Source organism: Antedon bifida, chromosome 6 (assembly GCF_963402885.1).
Source record: "Antedon bifida chromosome 6, ecAntBifi1.1, whole genome shotgun sequence".
Classification (NCBI taxonomy): Eukaryota; Metazoa; Echinodermata; class Crinoidea; order Comatulida; family Antedonidae; genus Antedon; species Antedon bifida.
Genome location: NC_136231.1, coordinates 4,509,985 through 4,530,872, shown reverse-complemented (window position 1 = coordinate 4,530,872; position 20,888 = coordinate 4,509,985). Strand labels below are relative to the sequence as shown.

At 30.0% G+C, this 20,888-nt stretch overlaps 1 protein-coding gene across 2 annotated transcripts in view; it reads left to right on the top strand.

Moving 5' to 3' along the window:
- Positions 1–20,888, top strand: part of LOC144844305 (uncharacterized) — a 59,572-nt gene that overhangs the window by 13,213 nt on the left and 25,471 nt on the right. Inside the window, exon 2 of one of the 2 annotated variants that reach the window (XM_078701147.1) lies at positions 854–1,018. The gene's annotated coding sequence lies outside the window, so the exon portion shown is untranslated. Of the gene's footprint in view, positions 1–847; positions 1,019–20,888 lie in introns of those variants that run through there. The other variant, XM_078701148.1, reaches the window with a different exon arrangement.

Sequence of the window (20,888 nt, the reverse complement as noted above, 5' to 3'; positions counted from 1 at the left end):
TTTTATTTTGCAATACTGTATAAAACAATTAAAGCATTTTTTTTCAATTATTTCTGCCTTGTTAAATTATAAACAAATTCTGGTTTAAACAATTTGTGTCAAGTGGGGTAAAATTCACTTCATACTTATAATACAAATGTACACTACAATTGATTCAGTTTTAATACCAGGCCAACATTAATTTAGTTTTTTAAATAATGGAAAGATGTTTTGACAAAATTATTCAACTATTAATATTGATACAGAAGTTTGGTAGCCAAGCGGTTAAGACAGTTGACTGTCATACAGAGAGACCCAGGTTCAATTCCTGACAACTCACAATCCACTCAGCTGTAAATGATTGGTTGAACAATACTGGGGAGGATAAGGCGGCGTGAAAAGTAACTGGCCACCCTACCACTTAATGCAGTGGCTTAGTACAATGAGCTCCTAACAACTCATTCCCCTATGCTCAGAATGAACACGAGACTCGCCTATTATTTTTCCAAACTCTTTGCATACTTATTAATAGGTCTAGTGTGAAATGTATAAATTATGTATTTGATTAGTTTGTTTGAACAAATCAAACATTAATGTTGTGAGTAATGTTGTTTTAATATTTATAGGTTTGTAGCTAACTTTTTACATTCAACAACACTCACAGCTTAATCAATGAAGTTGTCAAATTCTTGGTGTAATTAAATTAATTAACATTAAGAGGCTGTCCGGATCCTCTTAAATCAATTTCCCTGTTGACATAATGGAATGTTCTCAGGCTACCTGTAGTGAAGGCCAAGTAACATTAACTTGAATCATATACCATTGCACTGCAAGCTTGTCATATTTCACGTATTCTTATTCTCTCTCTCAACAGGATTCATGCTCCATAACCAGATTCTTTAAAATAAAAGTGAAACTCCAGCTCAATCAACGGGAAACAAATTTTCTTTTTTGTGGAGATAACCATAGATTTTCTACTGCATATACGTAAGAAGAATAGGTTAAAGAATGCAGTTACTTTGGGTCTTTAAAAGTTTCGGTAAGTTTTTTTATTTTATTCTTCTATTAATTATTTTTCTTGTTAGCAGGAACCTGCTGTGATAATATGTATTAGCCGATGCTACTGTCAATGCCAACAAAATAGCCTCAAGCTTAAAATAAACTTTAATACTCGACTTTAAAGAATTTAGTTGTTCTTTAATTGTTTTGTGACATTTAAAAGCTCCTGTTTTATAGAGAGCCATTTGTAAACCAAAGTAGCATAATGTTTTAAATGACATTGTTGTAATTCTAAACCTTTTATTTCCTAACTGTACTTGACAGGTTTGCTAAATGTCTGGAAATAAAACTTGATTTTGCATTTGCCTCACTTGGGTTAGATCATGATAGCATGTTTGGGAATTTCTTAGATACATTCCATAATGAACCAACATGTTCGAAAATGACATGACTATTTTCTATTGCATCCACCTAGACTAAGCTAGCCCATCCACCTAGACTAAGCTAGCCCATCCACCTAGACTAAGCTAGCCCATCCACCTAGACTAAGCTAGCCCATCCACCATCAGTTCATAGATGTTGATTATTCTAACTAACCCCAAACTACAACATTCATAAATAACCTTGTATGACAAAAGTAGCAGAAAAGGGATGATTGCTTTATTGACAAACCTTGTATGGTTAAAACTGTATACAGCATGCTATTAAAATAAACAGATTTCCTCCTGATATTCATTTCTTTTCTGGCAAACACACTAAACTCTTTAAACATTACTAAGGAAGATGATTCGTAGAGTGCCAGCAGAGTTGAAATCAATAGAAAGAAAGCCTTCCTGTCTGGAAGTTAATCTTACTGACCCTACCCAACTATATCACTGCATATTAGTACTACATTCAAGTGTTTTATAAAACTTTAAATAATAATGTTTTAACATTACAGTTTGTGTTTGTACAGTTGTACATCTAATGCTGGGACTGGGAATATAATTGATAAAATAAGCCTTTAAGGTATAGCAGACCTGGCCTGGTTTTATACAAAAAAAATCCACTTTTGAGAAAGTAATGTGTCCTACTTTTAAACTTCATAGGTTATGATGAATAGACCTTCACAGTTGTATATTCCAATGTTATCATATGTAATTATAGTTACAGATATGATGCATAGTGTCTGTTAGTTTTCTTGTTCATATTTGGCATGAGCCTAATATTTACCCCATTATTAATATGGGAAATTTGAAAAATTACATGTGAAATTTATAATTTACTGTAAAAGAGGTTTTGTATAATTAGAAAAAGGAACATGCTTTCTTTTTAGGTAGAATAAAATTGTTAATAGATTGTTCATAAAATTATATAAGTACTTTCAATACTACTGTAATCAAGGTTTGTGATATCCCTACGTCATACTCATTAATCCACTTAAATTTGTTAGCCTTTTTGTAGCTCAGGTCAAATAGTGTTATCAATTTATTCTGTAAAAAAAGTTATCGCTAAAATAGCAGTTTCACATCCGACATAGTTCGCAGCCAGATAGACCGGGGTTCCCTTATCATACATCTACCAGTCTAGAGATTTGTTATTTTTCCATGGAAACTTAGCAAAGGTCATTAATATCTGAAATGATATTGCACATTTTAATTTGGATGTTGGATCGTATGCTTTGTCTAGCAGGGCAGGTGATAGCCTTCTTGGTTGGCCCGTCGATTAATGACTACAGGAGTGCGGCTGCATCAAATAAAACTCATGTGCTCTTTTAATGTAGGATGGTAAAAATGATGTTTTATTTCTGACAAATTCATGGAATTGATTATGAAGTCTTTTCTTGTTGGTGGTATACTATATCAGTGGTAAAGATGATGATTAACTTATTGTCAGAATGAATGTTTTACTAATGGTATATTTTTAGCATGGATGTCATTTTATAAAGTGGAAGTTGAGCTTAAACCTCACTATAAAGGAAAGGATATCGACAATTGAGGGGCGAAACTCCAAGGTCCTTGAAAATTGCTAAAATGCAGAAGTTGAAACAGCCGGGGATTTTACAGGCTTTGAATGACACATTGGTACTCTGCTCGTGGCAGGCCCTTAAATGTTAAATTTCCTCATCTTTTTCTTGTTCTATTGTACTTTATATGTTCCATTATTATTTAGTAAGGAAATGTTCTCATTTTCTCTCAAGTTGTTTCTTTCAATTCATGTCTTTTTTCTTTCTTTCCATCCAAGCAATATTTTTTGTCCTGATATTTGGAAATCAGTAGGCTACAGTACATTTGTATTGAACGCATATTTCACTGTCAGGTTATTAAAGAAAGAACAAATAAATATTGCATTTTTTTTGTCACATCCAAATGAAGAGTGTAGCCAAATTAATAAACATAACATGATCATCTTTAATTAATTGTGAAATATTAATAAGTTAAGACAGGAAATATGCCAACTTTAAAGTAATATCACAAATTAATATCCATTAGGACAGAAATTGTTTGGTAAATATCCAAAATAAATGGGTAAATCTACACAAAAAATGCAAATTTAATTGAAGTTCATCCAAGGTGATTCAAATTAAGTTTAAAAGTGCATATATTAAAAAAAAGACTACAGTAGTGTGGTTTTTATTTCAAAAAGGGAAAAACATCCGAATGTTATTGTTAACTGTACTTCGGATGTTTACAGAAAGGTAGCAAAAGTTTATAGTTGTCACAAGCTGAAAAAAATTAAAAATATTAATTTAATAATTGATAAAGTGGGACTTAGTCTTGTATAGAGGCAATGGTTCAAGACATATAAATTATTTGAATAATAAATTATTATCAAGTAACAAATATAAAACATCCATTGGCTGTCTAATAATAATAATAATTTATCATTTAATATAAAATATTTACTTCTCAATTTTTTTTATTGAGAGCACACATCTTTCAATGATTAAACAACTTATTTTACAAACAATAAGATGAAAAGTGAATTCAGAAAGCCTTGTCAATCTAGAATGGTCATGTGATTGAAAAGGAAGTCAGATTATGATTCATAATTATGCAGTGATAAGCCGTCTAGGGGGAATGTTGTACAAGAAACCATGCTGAATCAGCCATCACTATTTGGGACGTTGAGTATGTTTAAGCTATACCATATAAATGATTAATTTTGTACTATGCGTTTGTAGATAATTTCTGAGTTACTGTCAAATGTACAGGGTTAAAATGACATCATGATCTATAATCATACTAAAATGCTATGTTTAAAAAGCTTTGTGCTCAAAAGGTTTTTGCAATCATGCAATGTAATGGATTAAAATGACAGGTCATATACTTTCTATTTGGTTTCTGTTCTAAATCCAGAAATCATGATTTTTGTACCTTCCATACTATCCAGTGTGTTGGGATCATGTCATGTAGCACTGTTAATTAGTATCTTTAATGTATGTGATTTCAAGTCTTTCAATTCAGTACCAGTTATCATTAGAGCCATTCAACCATTGACATAAAATTGCTAAATTAACCAAATCTTTATCAATAGACAGTTATAAACAGATAGCATCTTATAGTTTTATTTTTTAGAAGGTGTATGTACAGTAGCTGAAAACATGTACAGTACTTACATTAAAAGATGGTATGCTGAATATAGCGCAATAAGTTGATAAATCTTATCTACTAATACCATCATCATCATCTTGTTATCTCTCTGAATTATGCATACACTTAATGTTGGCCTAGTTTTAACATGCTTAGAAAATTTACTACACGCTGTGTTCCTAGCAAGTGTCGCATTCGACCACAATCCTCCTCCTTATTGTGTTTTCTATAGCAATCCACTGAAGCATCAACGATGTTGTTTTAATAAATTCCCTGTTTTGATTACAAGGCTTCCAAAGCAGTGTCGGGCAGTTCCACACGGTGAAGACCACACCGATTGACCCTTGGAGACGACCAGTCCGGGCTAATTTTGGACAAAAATGTTTATCAACAGCGTATGTGTCATCACAACATTATTTAGGAGCTGACATTGACGTAGTTTGATAGAGTTTGTTGTGGTTCATGAGAATGGTGTAGACACCTAGGCACACTGTGCATTAGAAGGTTATTTTATATGCGAATTATTATGATCGGATTGCTTTCGCAGCTTTACTATAATTACCAAGAGAGTTATTTTGTATTTTCATTGCCTATTAATATAATGTTTATGATATAAAAACAATCATATGACCATGTTCCTAAATTATAATAATTTTGAACATGACTTGTGTCATCAAATAAAACTTTCACATGTCATTTATACAAATTTTGTTGGGATTTTGGGGGTGGGGGGATATCTAAACAAATCCATGACTAAATAAAAGAACAAATAATATAAGAATACTCCTGCAATTAAACAGAAAAAAAAATCGAATTGAAGAAAAAAATTCCTTTCGCTTTGAATTGAACAATATTAAATGCTCTCGGAAACAATTTCACTTCTGATTCATAATTACAGGATTTATTATATTTATCTATCAAATGCATACACTCAATTATGTCCATAAACTTTCACAGTAAAGTTAAAGAGAGAGATATGATTGCCAGAGACCCTAATATTTGCACCTGTGTTATGGTTATCGAACTGTTAAAATTACAGATTTAATAGAAGGCTTCCTTCTTGTATAATCTTAACCAAAGTCTTTCTGTTCCTCATTTGCTTCACTTCAAAGGAATAACTATAATCGGAAGTCAAATCAAAGTTTCCTAGTAGCTTGCTTTTCATTTATAACACAGGATATTAATGATGTAAAGTAGGTATTCAATTGGACATAGGAAGCACTCTGTTGCAGGATATTTTGGACTAATGTAGTCTAAACAATGAATGCTAATAAATTAAACGATTGACAATATGGTGGTTCAAATATCCCAATACCCTTGTGTCGCCAACCACTTCTGCACTTATTAGTAATTAGTACCTTCTATTCTGAAAGTGTACATACACAAAGTGTTATGTCACAGGAAATACAGCCATTCTTTCTGAAAGTTAATCTATAAAAAACTGTATTGTATTAAATAAACTGGTAAAATAAATGATCAAAATATTGAAAATTCGTCACAATTCAACACAAATGACAATCTCTCTGAACAATGAATATTGAGTTTGAAGGATTTTTTTTTTTAAATCAATTTTATGTACTGTATTTTCAGTGTGTTTGGACAAAAAATGTTAGTCCTTGATGTGACTTATAGATGTCGTCCAAAATATGAAATACTTAAATTAAATGTGGTTTTTTTTAATGCAACAATTAGATCCATGCTTGCCAAGTATGGGTTATCTTGCGTCAACTCATAATACAGTACTGTATCAAATAACAGATCTTTTATTGCAGATTTATATCATTTCTGTTGCAGATTTAAGAAGATTTAGATTTTTTAATAACTGATCCTCCATGTGACTTGTTTTATAGTTTTATAGAAATGAGTAAGCAACGGAAAACCAAGAACGTGAGATTTACAATAGATATATAAAAAGGGACAGCAGCCAAGACAAATTTTCAACTTCTTGAATTGTTTGAAAACTTCCTTTTAAATATTATTATTTACTATTTGTAATAAATAGGCAGCTATGCTTCAATGAATATACATTTAATTTTTAGTATAATTATCTTCTTTTGTGAAATTTATTAAAAATTAATTTCTACTCTTTGAATAACACACAGTAACTTAATTGCCCAACAAGAATAACTCTTTTCCACATCATGCAAGGAAAGAGTAAAGAAAGTCATATAAATATGACAGCTAACTATAATAACATCTTCCATCTTGTTGGGTTATCTTTCTTATTTTATCTTAAATTGATATTAAGTGTTCTTTGCTATTTAGATGGTATCAAAGATAAGATGATGATCAGTTCATATGATATATCTTAAAGTTTTACTATAGTTAAAAACCTGATATTTTTTAGTATTTTAGATAAATTTGATACATTTTTTCATTCCATACATTTTATTATTCATGAATAAGTTTTTTTTTTCATATGTGGATAAGTAAGAGAATATCCAGTTACTCATCATGATAACTTTTCTACTACTCATTCGCTAACTCCTGTGGGAACTTTACTTACTTTTTTTACTAACTTTTTTGCTAAATTATGTAAGTAGTGTTTCACAAGGTTGCTTCAAATGAGGAATAGTTGTTTTTTTGTAAAGCTCTGTCTACACTATCAAACTAGTTTGATGACAAAAAAAGTGTGATGTGCCAAAATATGGTAGTGATATGCTTAAATATGGTAGTGATATGACATCATCATGTCCATAATAGGCATATCAAAAAGTTTGATAGTGTAGATGGGGTGTAGACTTAGAATTCATTTGCTTATTGTAGTGTGGCACTGTTGGCTTGCTTTCCAATAACACAAATCTTCTGTTCAAATCCTAACTGCCATAGGATTATCAGAAAGCATGGCTGTTTGGAAATATCAATCAACAATTCAACTTGAATTAAATGCTAACAGTTGGTAACAGTTGGTGTGAGAATTTGAAGCGTTAGTTTCTTCTTCGGATATTTCATTTCACCAGTGATGTCTGCTGTACACCCAGCTGAGGAACTACAAGCACTTTGTTTCAATGAACTGGACATTCCCAGGTGTTTTACTTCAAACAAACAAATTATTCTCCAAAATACTCTTGATTGAAAATGATTTTCTACAATTCTTTCAATCAAGTTTGTTCCAGTTTTGCCAAAATTTACAGGTGTTTTACCCCCAGGGTTACGCTTCACTATGACAACAGTGTTGTATCTACTCTATGCTGGATGGTGTGGTTGGAATACTCTGTGAAGGTCATGGAATTGGAAAAAATAATAATTGTATTACTGTATCTCTAAGAGATGAATTGTCAATTTATTTTCAGGAATCAGTTGTGTTGTTTCAGATATTAACTGAAACATCTTTGAATGCAGCTGTATAGACTTACTAATTTTACAAGTTTAATAAAAGAAATTCCAAACAATAAAAATCCAATTTGACAAAGAAAGATGAGAAACAAATAAACTGATAATGACAATTGGTGACCATGGGAATATTATATAAAGATTGTATTATCTAACTTGGTGTAATCTATTCTGACATCAGTAAATGTTTGGCCGATTTTCAGTATTATAATTTTTACTCTATCATAAGCAAATTCTGTGATACAGTGCCACAGATCTGTATCTCAGATCATTATCTTTAAAAAAAACTTAACCTTAAACATAATACAGACATCACATGTGATATTATGTGACGCTGTATTATAGAGTTTGCCTACTGCATATAATGCCATGATATGTAAAGTACAGATTTAAATCATTTTACTATATTATGCAATCATTATAATTATTTACCATCAATATCTGCATCATTGTCGTCGTGAAAAGCAGCATATGTTAATATGTGCGAACCATTTATGGACTTTATTTATTATCAGGCCTACGTCATTATTTTTTCATAATCAACACATAATCTACTGTATCTATACAATATTTACAGTAAACAATTGACCCTTTCACCTGTCTAATTGATTCCTTAATAAGTGAGTATTAGCTAGTAAACAAAAAAAATGTTTTGAACTTTATACTAAGTACAGATCACGTAGTATTCATGAATGCATCGTATCACGTATTCATGAACGATTTATTAATTGACTAGTTTAATTTAGTGGTTATTATAAATCAAATTTGTACTTGTACAAAATATTTATAACAAAAAAAAATTGTTTTAACTCAGTAACGACATTTTCTTACAATTCTTGGAATTTTTAAATGAAATGCAATAAAGTTTTGTAGACATTCTGCATTGTTTTCAGTAAATCCAAATTTTTTTTTTTTGCCGATCCTATTGTATTTTTCTATAATGTCAGTAAAGATAATGTTATAACTTTTTTGTATATATTTTTGTGATTTTCTAACTATATTCAAATCAAATCATAGTAACACAAACATTCTGAAGTTGAATATTCATATAAACATTGACCTGTTTGGTCTTTCCTTGCCTTTTATATTTGTTTTGTCTTCTTTGTATTATATATGGCAAAAAATTGAATAAATAAATAAAAAAATAAATACTTGTTTGTATAGTTTCTTACAACAACGGAACCATCATAAGTGGCTAATGTTTTTATCTTCACAATGACCTTTGTTGTTTATGCTGCCATTTGTAGTATTTTCCTTTTATATTGATATTTTCAACTTGTTTCAAAATCTTTCAACAACCATAATGTGTTCTATTTTTAACATGGTAAGTGCAATCTTAGACATATTTTCAATTTTACTCTGCAAATTGAAGTATTCAATATATACAAATCTGTTTTCCAGTTTCAAACTAATTGACAAGCATATTGTTAAGCCTTGTCTACACTATCAAACTTTATGATAGTGTTAAGTTAGTTTAAGTATACTGCTGTTAGGATGCATTAATTGTAAAAGCTTTGATGAGTATATTTACTGTTTGTTTTTTTGCATTGTTTTACTCTTTTTTTACTGTTTCCTTCTCTTCCTCAAAATTGTAATTTTACATACTTAAGTTGCTATCTTATGGCAAACATTTAGAAATTGCTCTTCAGTGTACATTTTTGACATTAAAAGAACAGGAACTTTTTTATTAAAATAATTATTGATATTTAAAACATAATTAAACTAAATTTTCACATTGCCTTGCAAAACTCTTGTGTCTGACAGTACACTGGAGATACATACCATGCAAATTGCCAGTTGATGCTAAAGGGGTAGAAGATAATGTAGAATAAATCCACTATAAAATCACAATAGATGTATTATTTGAAGTGTAAAGTAATTACTGTAAGCAATTATCTAACACTTGAATATCAAAAACTGTAACCACAGACATTTGATGATTAACTATGTCTTCCTTTTGTGACTTAACACCATATCAATCTCTTTCTTGTGGCTTAGGTTTCTTAGAAATAAATCTGTTATTAATCCATTTCTGTTTTAACACTCAGTAGTGAAAATTAACTTGTAGATGCCTAGTCGGAAACATGACATTAAATTATGTTTTACTCTGTATAGAAAATTTATAGTAAAATCAACATTTTTACATAAACGTATATCATTCAATACCAAATAATAACTATTCAATACCAAGATGAGGGCATCAATTTGATCTCTGTTGAGCAGTGCTGTGCTGTACCACACTGTCAGTGTCGAATCTGTATCTAATCGGATTACAACCATAATATTAAAGCCCGGTGGTCAAATGGAAGGATGTCTGCATAAAGCAGAAGATTCCAGAGTCAACTCTCAGTTAAGGTGGCTTTTTATTTCATTCTCACAGATGTCTTCATCTATTGTTCACAGTAAATTTCCAGTCTATCACTGGGTGCGGTTTGAAGTTTCTCTATACCTTTATTTATTATAGTTTAGCTTTAAGAAAAAAAAATTTAACGTCAATGTTCAACAATAAAAGACTTCACACTTTCAGTTGAAATATGTTTGAATGTAATAAAACTTTTCTTTGACTGGTGAACATTCCGAAAATCATTTTGTTGGTTTAAATCATCTTTGTCATCTGTGCTTAGGACAACATACTTCATGTACCAGCTTAAATGTGTCCTGAGTTTTTAACTGATATTAATTTTGATGTGAGATGAACAGAAAATGTTTAATTTGACGGTTATGCACACTTTGCCACTGCGTGAAATAGTCCACTGTGGAGAAAGGTACGAATGCTTTGTCATATCCTTTATGTGACCCCAACTATGTTCTGTTTCCTTTAATAATGTCTATACTAAATAATTAACCAAATTTTCTTTTCAACTCACCCTTAAAATGTATGTTTTCCTTTATGTTATTCATATTTATTTTTAAAAAGTTCAATGCTAGACGTTCATGGCTGTATGATTGATACATTTGTCCATTAAAATATGTTAATCACAAATGGATATATATTTCTATTTTTGTGATGTTTTTTTGCAGTCGGATTTGTTATATTAAGTCTACTTTTTGTGTAATACATTAGCTCCCATTTAGTTCATGGAAATGTTATATATCCATGGTATGTGAGATATGGTTCATATTGTGTGTATGTGAGATATGGTTCATATTGTGTGGTTCATCTTGTGTGTATGTGAGATATGGTTCATATTGTGTGTATGTGAGATATGGTTCATATTGTGTGTATGTGAGATATGGTTCATATTGTGTGTATGTGAGATATGGTTCGTGTGTCTGTTATCAACCATATCCCATGAGTAAAGCATAAAGAAAGATATCAATTAAATATACAATTACTTATGAATGATACTAAACTTTTTGAACATACATGCATACTTTTTAAAAATTAAATGTCAGTAAAATTATAAAAATGATTACCTATAATTCATCAAATTCAAAGTGACGAATTAAATTCTAGTTTAATATGATGTTGCAACACTGGTTCAATCTGATCCATCATCCCCTCAACCTGTTGGAGGAGGGATTACACTCAGATTGGATTAATAATGGAATATGAATTTTGTCTACAATTAGGGGGGTGGGACTATAATCAGGCCTGGAATTATACTTGAGTCTTATACAGTAATTAAGTTACCAGCTTCCATCCAATTCCTTTACCTTTTTCTTCTTAGTTTATATGCAACTACTGTACCATTTGCCAAATTTTAAAGAGGGTCGGTAGAATAAAGTGTTTGATATTGACAGCACAGAATTTTCTCCTTGGTGTCAGTCACCTTTTAACCCAAACTATTATATTCTGGCATATCCCATTCTGTAGCAATATAAACAAGTATTAGATATGATTATTTATTGATTTTGTGGCTTTGAGTGGTTGGTATTACATAGTAATGGTATTTACAATTCACACTTATCACCTGTGATTCATAAACCAGGAATGTTTAGAAAGGAAAAAAAGAACCACGTTTTAATTTCAATAAAATAGAACCAGTATGTGGTAAAAGTTTCAAAATAAATATTATGGATTACTCATTGTTTTCTTCATTAAAAATGAACAATCTGTGTTTCTCTAGTTATGCTATTTATTTATGTCTATAAACCACAAACTAAAACAGAAAAGTATTTAAACTTTCATGCTTGGATGAACTTGGTGTGATGTAAGCACTTTGTGGGTAACTCATAAATATTCATAAGATAAACTCTAAATCCAACGAATCTTATTGGATAGTTGGATAAAAGGTGGAGTTACAAAGCCTTATGTGTTTTGTTGTAATAGTTCAGAGGTATTAACTTACAGAAATATTTGAAAGCAGTACAATGTGGTTATAAAGTACAGTGTAGTAAGGATATAATAATAATAGTAGAATTTTGCAGTTCATAGATTGAAGTCTTGGATTATTTTCAATAGACATATTGCTTTTTGGATTCATAGTTTTAGTTTGAATGAATATATTTGCTTACAGTACAATATGGTATGTATGTATACAGTATATATTATAGTATATCATTCAATGTGATATTTTCACTTGTTATTAAAGTTATGATAGTGAATGCCATCAATCATATTATTAGGTACAATTTATGCATTGGTTTATGATTTGATATTAATTTATATATATATATCTTATGTTCATTTACATTGTTATTAAACATATAGCAGTGACAGTGTGAGTGTATTTTATGATTTTATCTTTTAATATTATCACCGACACTGTTAGATTGTAGGTAGTTATTAAAAATATATTTTAAAAATAAATTAATATAATGTAAAAAACTGTTTCATTATAGTGTATGTGTGTATTTATCCCTTTTCCTGCATTAAATGTAGGATTATTGTATTGAAAATGAAACCATTTTTTTATGGATGACCTTTGACATTGAAATTTAGGTCATGGAAACACTGACCAATAGCGCCCAAGAGAGTACCACAATTACAGGCCAATTATTCCATTATGAAATTGAAAAAAACCTTAAGCTATTATTATTAATAAATTATTATTTTATAGTCTTGTGATTATTGAATCATCAATTTTAAATTATAATATTATTAATTTATTGTTAAAAATTGTTGCCTATTCATAATAGACCACACCCTTCCCTTTCTCTTAAGTATGATACTTAAATAACAAACTTCATGATCTTTTACAGTATACTTCTCTTGCTCATACACAATTAAGAAAGGTAGTCGAAAAACACCATTGAGGTGAACAAGTGTTACCGTGATTAAATAAAGTTTTTATTATTATTATTATTATATTGTATCTTTAACAGCAGTTCCCAAATTCCTGTTTAAATAAAATTATTTATTTACAGTTCAATAAATAATAATAAGATCAATGTGTAATTCACATCCATTTTCCCCTTGATAATGTCATTATTTTACTTGAAATGTCATCAAAGTGAAGAAGTCATTTAAGTATATCAATAAAGTATAATAATAAGTATAAATGTGAATAAAGTATTATAACTTTAAATGTTATTGTATCAAAAGCATTGAAGTACCATTTCTTTTCATCTAGATAGTGCCATATTTGTTAATATAATATTCAATCAATATCAAAGTTTGTTTACACCACCAAAGTATTTCTTAGAATCACCTGCGGTCATAGCAAAGTCTGGTATCATGGTGGGTGGGGAGTGACGTACCTGGGAGCTAATATTTTAAACGTTCCCTAAGGTCTAAGCCACACAGTCAACAAATATTTTAACATTTGTGTAAATATTTAAAATTGTAAGAATTATATATTGTGGATTGCTAGAGATTCCTTGTGCAAAACTATCCACATGTCGCATACAAAGTTTTGTAATTTTAATGACAGATTTTAAATAAATATTTAAAATATAATATCACATGTTGATCCAGCTATATAGACTGGCCTGGATGGCCTAATTTTATTTAGCCAGTAGGTGGCTTACACAATAATCAAATTTACCTTCATTTTAAAAAATCACTCCCAAATATCGTAAACCTCACGTTGGTCATTACACTATGTCGCTTGGAGCTTTATTGTCTGCAATTGTACTGTATAATACCTTTGCAATACAAGGTTACATAATTCAGAACCAATTTGTAACTGTACTGACCAATCATTTGTTGCAGACGTTTACTTGGCATCAATAATTCACCTGATCCTGTAATAGATATAAGTGATCTGTGAAAATTGTTATGTTTAATCGTTTTGATCTGCAAAACACATGTAGAAACCCATCAAGCTATGGTAACATGTTGCGATCGCTAGAAATTTATGACAGGGACTATTTTTATAAGACAAGTTTTAATTTTTTCGGTTTGTACCTCTTGTAAAAGGTAGGGTTTCAGTCCCAGGGTGTCTATTATATATTATTAAGTTTGATTATCGTTCATGGTAGCAGTATCACACCTTTTAAATTATTATGGATACCACCAATTGTTTGCTGTTGAGAGACAAGTATAATGTTACTAATACTTAATCAAGAGCATGGATGTTTTCAGATTCCTTCACTTAAAAACATACATAGATTGAGTTTATCAAACTTGTTAGTTAGTTAGTTACAAACATGCTTTCTGGAAACCATACGGAGAACATTGTCAAGTCCTCATTCCTTAAACAAAGTGTTCAGTGCAGCGTTTACATTTCGGAACATAATAGGATCTGTGTTGTGTGGATAAGTACCCCAACCCAAGTGTGTTATAAATTACTGTATGTAGTAAGAAACAATGAAATGTAAGCCCTTGCTTATGTGGGGTCCTCTGTCTGACTCAGTTTTCCTTCATCTCTCTCTCTCAAATCTGACTCCCCCTTTTTTATTGCCATTTTGTCTCTCCTTCTTCTAGTCTCTTACACCTTTGTCCCAAAATTTTTTTTTAAATAACTAGTTTCTTTGTATTGTATAAACCAGTATAATAAAGTATTAAATTAAACTTTTGCTTGCTTGTCACAAAATGGTTTTAGTATTATATGGCAATTTCCTTGTTTTGTATAATATATAGGTTCTGTGGTATTAATATGTTTTTTTAAGTGTTTTTTTTATTGTTAGGAATCTTGCAAATGCTGTAGAGGTCATCTTTATGAGGTCATCATTAAAGATTTATGGCATGTTATGTGACTTACCATACTGTACAACATTCAGTCAACTATTTGTCAATTTTTCTTTCTCAAATGGAATATAGTTTTATTATGGCAGATGTTCTATAGATAGAATGTGAAAATATTGAGTTATAAATTGTCAATTTTAATCGTTCATTTTTTTTAATTGAACAATTTGTTAAAGCTAATATAATATTAATTTATGGTCATACAGTATGTATAATCTATTAATATATTGTAAATGTTAAGATGATGGTTGTTTCATTGAGCTTTCTGTGATTTTTAAATTTTATTATGCTACTTCCATGAGACCTACAAAATTAGTATGTATTTTTATACAACTTTGAAAAACTAAATACAGGTAAAACTGTGTAAAACTTATCCACATTCTTCAGGGAATATTTGTTCAGTTTTTTAAGTAGTGGAGGGCCTACTGTACATCTCAACTATGCTTGGTTTCTTTATCCTAATTTGATTTATAAATGGGTTTAAAATTTAAGTTTTTTCAATGTAATTCCAAGGTCGAGCTGAGTGTATCCTTGGGCTATATCAAGAATGTGCACTTCCCATGACTTCATCCTTGGCTTTGACCAGTTGCTTCCTTTTACTAATCCGTATTATATTATTTGATACAACAGTACTAATAAGGTACACCCACATTCTTCATTGAAATATATTATTAGTTATTATTTTAGGAGAACACAGTGAGATTGAAATGCTGTTCACTTTGTTTCAGTAGTTTTTGCTGATTTCAGAAGAATGTTCTTAATAATAATATAAATCATTCTATTAATAAAGTTTTAAAAGACAGATGTGAATTTATAATAATAAATAACAAAGTAAATAAATGAGAAATTTAAGGCTGAAAAACCAGGTAAAATAAGAACAAGAAAATTGGCTGGATCTTGTTGTGTTAAGGTGATGGTTAGCAGAGGGAGATAATTATTATTATTTATTCAGCAATTATTTCCCTGGTTAAGTTTCAAGATAAATAGAAGAAAAGCATGTTTACTTTTAGTGACCTATCGTACTATTTGTCGACAGTTAAATTAGAAAGTATTATATCATAACCTTCAGTGGATTTGACACAACAATTCAATAGTTTCCAATTGACTGTTAAGTAGTATATAATTAGACATCAACATCCTTAACAATTAAACTTGGTTATTTTGCCAAGCTCAAAAGAAGGTTAACAATAAGTAAAGTAAAGTGCATAGTTTTTTTTTTCCAGTTTATTTGCTGACAGTAATGTTCTTCTGTTTGCTTCTTTTATTTCCTGTTACTGACATTTTGATGAAATAAATGTCCATTAAAATGGATTTTGTATTTTCTTCAAAATTGTTCCCCTGCATATTACTGTAAATGTCATATTTTCTTAAAGATAGGCATATGTATAGGAATCCCCAGGTACTGTTGAGTCTACTCCGTTGACAGATGGGGAAAGTCAGCGGGAAATGATTAACCCAGGTTGGTTGGTCAGTCGACCGTACAGATATAAACTTTCGTAAAATAGTTATTTTATAGTAACGTAAGGCCAACAAATTCTAAATTGAAGAATGCTCACTATCTTATAATTTTTTTCACAAATTAAGATAAGAATAACAAAGAAACAGAAAAAAGCAAATCATCAACAACAAAAAACAGAAATAGAAGTGTGACTTGTATTTTATACCAGAATTGTTTGGAAAAAAATTAAATAAATAAAAGTGAAACTTAGGGAGAAATGAAGAAATTGGTTACTCTGGAAAAAATATAAAAAGTAAAGTAAAAAATGACAAAATTAATGGTTTTTATAAAAAAAAAACAGTGTGTAGAATTTTCAGATGAAAACAAGTAATTTTACAGCAGCAGTAATCAATGCATCATATTCATTTATTCTTTGCTAACTTCTCAGAATTCTTTGACCTGATTGATACACTTTTCAATAAATTGGTTTATGATCAAGAGGATATGAGGAATTACTATGTTTCTATAAATATCTATAAACATTACTACTACAGCTTTGGCCTTGCGGAGAAGTGGTAATAAACGGGTGAACAAAAGTAGCTTTTAATACTTTAGTTCAGTTGACTAATAAATAGTAATACTAATAAGCATTCTGTTAATTCTACTGTATTAAGTTGACAGTATGTCAGTATGTAGTATAATAAATAAGATACATTTTTTTGGGATCTGGGTTGAAGAAAAGCAGGTTTTATGTTCAGTAAAATGTGTACGTTTGATATTTTTAGATTTTTTATAGTATTAGTACAAAAGTTTAAAAGTTTATAATGTCATGATCTGATTTATGTTTGAACAAAAACCATGATCAGATGACAATTTGAAAAAGTTTGTAAAGTGAAATGTATGATGCAGGTACAATTAAATTTAGGTTTATAAAAAGGACTGACTGGTAATCTGTCTTATCAACTGTGAACATTTTGATCATATCTTTTTAAGTGTACTTTTTCGGCGCCAACATAATTTGCTTGAAAACTACAATACTTGGCCATCAGTCAGTTTAAACATAGATAAATGCCGCAAATGTATGGCAGTTATGAAAATACCAATAAGATTTAAAGGGGATGGGTTTAGTGGATGGGTTACTGCTTCCGAATTAGAAAGGCTTTTGTAAACAATAATTAATAAATAATATGGTTGTGTGAAAAGAATTTTATGGAAACCAACATACATCTCTCATGGCAATTTAACAGAGGCTACCACAATTCAGCAGAGTGATATTTTTTTTGGGGGGGTGGGGTGGGGGTTGGGGGAAGAGGGGGCTAATATTATATTATTTTATTATTACAATATAAATATGGATATTATATAAATTATGACTAATTGTGTATGAAGTATTACTACTGTACATTTTATCTATTATTGATTTTGAATGTTTTTAAAAAAAATGTAATAAATAATCAATGAATGAATTAATGATGTAGACAGATCATTCAGTTGGTACATTAACTGTCAGGATTGTCTGTACATGATTTGTTGTATTCTGTCTGAGTAATTTTGTTCAATTATTTGAAGAATGATACCTGTGTGAGATTCGGTCATGGTCACTAAATTCAGTGGCAGTATACTATTCGCAAATTGTCATGCTCTCTGTCAAGAATTATTATCATTATATAGCAACATTTGTTTTTATAATTGTTGTATATTGCTGGCATGATTACATTACATTTGATTGTTTATAAAATGATTCATAAACACATTTTTGATGTTGGTACATTATATTTTGATGTTGGTACATTATATTTTGTTGTAAAAATTAATTGTAGTATTAAATGGTATTATGATATCATTTTTTTCATTTTATTATTTTTATAATTTTTTAATTGTTCAAGTAGCAAAATAATTATCAGGCCTTGTCTTTTGAAAATTATAGGTGTGCTACAAATTGCACTCCTCAATACATTCAGGGGTGCTGTAGGTGTGATGTTTGTATGTTGGTGTGTAGAAGTTTACCAAATTTAAGCGTGTTGTAAATCGCACTCCTCAAGGGCAATTCATAGATTTAGACTTCCTATGAATTCATTAAAAGTTAGTATAATGTTAGTACTTCTGGTTGAAGAAAAGATTTACAAAAGAAGTTTCTCCATCAGTTCTAATGATCATTTCTACCTGTCAATTTAATTACTGTTATTTCCATTATCACTTAACACTTTCAAAGAAATACAAAACACAATTTCTACTTTATATTCACCTTTACACAGCAGGAGACTCGATAAAGAAGAAGGAACATTGTATTGTACAAACTACAATTGAACAATTCATTTGTTCATTTGTTTAGCTTCTTTAAACAGATCTATAGTATCTTATATTCACACTGCATTGAACATACCATGGCTAGATATCTCTACTAAAACTGAGATATCCTTATTATGAATGAAAATTTGAATGCCAAATGAGAAAAAAATCTGTCATGAGCTTTCTGTGAAGAAAAGAATATCAAATCAAAGTGATTTTTAGTGTAGTGTGATCATGACCTTGGAGGTATACATTGACCTTTTTACAGAATAATTTCTTGTCATGATTGTGAATTATTTCTATAAATTACCAATCATGAAGTGGGTAACATTCAAATCCCTGGAGTCTAAGTTTTTCACATCAGTAATAATGGTACTATTCCTTCAGATAAATTGTTGGTAATGGTATTCTGTCTCAAGTAGGCTATATATTTTTACAATAAAGTAACTTTTTACCAGGCTCAGTTGAATTGTAACTACATTTTCCCCCAAATTTCATACCAAAGTCATATACAGTACTATTATTTTCTATATTTCATCTTAAAATTCATCTACATTGTATCATTAGTTTTTACTAGTTTGTGTTATAAATTCATGTAGTTATTTCATATTCCTTAACCGTACCCAGTTTAGAATAGATCAATAACACAAAATAATTTCATCATTGTCATGTGATTTTGCACATGAACTTTTATATGTATTGTTCAATTTTATTTTTTTTTATGAAATCATAATAGAATAGGATATCCTGTGGGAAAATACTTGTTCCTGATTATTTTCTCATCCAATGTCCCATGATATTTTAACACAGGGTATAATTCCATATCTCATAGCATATGCCAGATTTATTTTAAGATCGTAGTATTGATATCGAATCACAAGGATGGTTAATGTAGTGAAGAAAACACCTGAGGCATTGAAAGGGAATAACATTGCTCGAATGGGACGTGCGAAGAGAGAGTAAACCCTATCCTGGTCATGCTCAATGACCGACTTGCTGAGGAGGAAGAAGATGAAATACGCCGCAGAGTGTCAACCTGAACACAATCTGTTCAGGGTTTCACGACAATGAATTAGATGATTTTAGAAGATAACACAGCTGGGCTTAGCTGATCGGTTACAAGCATCATTGAGCCTGAGATAGGTCAGGCTACTGTGGTATGCGATCGGTTAAAATGAGGTATTGATCTAAAGTTGATGTTTTTTGCTACTATGTTACATGTTCAAACGTATTCATCCAAGGTATAATTTTTTATAATAACAGCATACATAATACTTCACAATTTGGCTTCTTGAAGATAATTTCACTGGTTGGCTGAAATCGCATATCACTATAACAAGCAAAAACTAAAAAAGGCAATGAACTCTAACAAATTTGTTTATATATTAAGAAATAAAGTACTACAGGTCTGTAAATATATAAATTAAAAATATATTTATATTAAATTTAAGGTGATTGGAAAAACCTAGGGCAAATTTACTTGTTCATATTCTAAATCACAATCAAACTACACACATAAAATACCATTTCTATTGACCCTACAACACACCTACATTCATGACAATTAAAATGTCCATGGATATTTGTACTATTTCTTAAACATACACATCTCGTCTAATTAATCGTTTTGACCTCTTTGAAGTGTACACAAAGGGTAGCTGTAATGAGTTTGTTAAGATCTTATAATATGGTCACCATCATTACTATTTTTAGCAGCGCTTTTAGTAAATTCCCATTTTCAATACTTAAAATAATAGTGGTTGTTATGATCATTATATTTTAGCCATTCAGATTTATTGGTCCTTACAGATGTTCATATTAATGCTGTTGATGATAAACATTTGGTAATTTTTTCCCAATTAATTAATGTTTAATTTTGGATTTAATTTTTGGAAATGTTATTCTAAATTTTGTCTAACTGTCAATAATAATAATTTATTGGCACTGCACTTTTTTATCACTGGCACACTTCAACTTGTGAAGGTGCGTCCAAAGAAACAAAATATAACAATAGAAAAGAGAAATAAAAAAATGGAAATGTACATTCCTACTAAAAAACAAAAGACTACTACTACTGTTACTGATAGTAAATCTCATAGAAAAGCTAAGATGTTGAGAGAGATTATCTCTTGTTGAGAGAGGATTAAAGAGCTTTATGTTGACTGTAACCCATACTGGTAAAGCTTTAAGGGATTAATGCTACCAG